General features: G+C 43.3%; 1 pseudogene; it reads left to right on the top strand.

The window, feature by feature from the left end:
- The first annotated feature begins 604 nt into the window (after positions 1-604).
- On the top strand, positions 605-1,569 carry LOC146802020 (carbonyl reductase [NADPH] 1 pseudogene; annotated as a pseudogene).
- Positions 1,570-1,923: the final 354 nt, after the last annotated feature.

The following is a 1,923-nucleotide window of genomic DNA, read 5'->3' as shown; positions in this document are numbered from 1 at the left end:
GCCCCAGCTCCTCACAGCAGCCTCCATGATATCCAGCCGCTGTTACAGCACAGTTCTTCCCGCACGGGGGCCCTTTAGCACATTTGTTAGGTCTGACAATTGCTGCACAGTGTTTCTTCTACAGTGAAGAGCACTTTTTTGCTAGTGTTTCTGCTCCAAGACAGTAACAATTTAAGTTTCTATTGATGCTGCTTGTTGCACAATGACAAGTACACTTTTTATATCTAATAATTTCTGCATGGCATTTCTTCTACAGTGAAGAGCACACTAACGATTAAATGTTAACCTTTACATGTTTCTTGTTGCACTGTGACAAGCACACTTTTGCTTGTCTAAAATAAATTAGATACAGTGACAAGAACACTATATACCATCTATACAATTTATATGTTACTAGTTTAAAAAGTTAATTTAATTTTTGCTGTCGTAGTCCCAATGCAGTCCGTGACTCCACCTCTATCATTGCAATACACGCCGGAAGATCCTCCAGTCAGGTGGTCGATACGTTGATGCGTTTGAAACAAACTTATTTAGGGGAAATTGGAATTTCCAATTTCAGGCTAGAAAGGAAGAAATGTCTTCTTTTATACTTGCTGTGCCGCCAATCCGAGCCCTCCCTGCCTCCAGGACCCGAGGCAGCAAACTCGAACTCTCCTTTGCAACCGCTCACATTCTGCGGTTTACTTTTGCATAATTTAGACCGGGGCTCTGCTGACAGTGCTTTGTTGCCTAATCATGGCTAGCACCAAAGTGGCAGTGGTGACCGGAGGTAATAAAGGCATCGGATTGGCAATTGTGCGGGCTCTCTGCAAGCAGTTCAAAGGAGACGTGTACCTGACTGCCCGAGACCCCAAACTGGGGGAAGCATCTGTGAAAAAGCTGCAAGAGGAGGAGGGTTTGGCGTCTCATTTCCACCAGCTGGATATCACAGACTTGCAGAGTATCAGAACAATCAAGGACTTCATGAAGAAAGAGTATGGTGGAATAGATGTTCTGATCAATAACGCAGGAATTGCTTTCAAAGTCGCTGATACTACACCATTTCATATTCAAGCGGAAGTTACTTTGAAAACCAATTTTTTTGCTACCAGGGATATCTGCACAGAGTTGTTACCGATCATAAAGCCGCACGGAAGAGTTGTTAATGTGTCCAGCATGTCTAGTCAGCATGCTTTGGCCAAATGCAGCAAAGATCTCCAAGAGCAGTTTCGCAATGAATCCATCACAGAAGACGAACTGGTAGCACTCATGGAAAAGTTTGTTGAAGACACCAAGAATGGAAATCACAGCCAGGAGGGCTGGCCCAACACAGCGTATGGGGTGTCAAAAATTGGAGTAACTGTCCTATCCATGATTCAAGCTAGGAAGCTGACTAAAGAAAGGGGAGCAGATGGGTTACTTCTTAATGCTTGCTGTCCTGGGTGGGTCAAGACCGACATGGCAGGTGACAAGGCCCCAAAAACTCCAGACCAGGGAGCTGAAACGCCAGTTTATCTAGCACTCTTACCCAGTGATGCTGAGGGGCCCCATGGTCAATTTGTTAGTGAAAAAAAAGTGGGAAAGTGGTGAAACTACCTTTTGGTGTTCCCTGAATACATTTTCTATAGTACCTATTATTATCACTATGACCGAGACCACAAAACGCTATGCGTGACTTTTAAACACCATATGTAGCTAGCCACATACGGTGACCCCATAATCCTAAATTGTTCTTTGGTTTATATTGTGAAGAAATATATAACTGCCATTGTACACATGTCTCATTTTCATGTCCATCAAACCCCAGTTCCTGCACACAAGTGCATTTAAAGTTTTGTGGATTTTATGATAGTATGCAAGTGATGTGTGCCTGTGGTTTATCAAGCTGCAAATAAAATGTACTTGCTGTGTTTTGATGGGAGATCTACATTCAATCACTCACCT

The sequence above is a fragment of the Triturus cristatus genome, chromosome 8 (assembly GCF_964204655.1).
Source record: "Triturus cristatus chromosome 8, aTriCri1.1, whole genome shotgun sequence".
NCBI lineage: Eukaryota > Metazoa > Chordata > Amphibia > Caudata > Salamandridae > Triturus > Triturus cristatus.
This window is presented reverse-complemented; position numbering and strand designations above follow the sequence as displayed.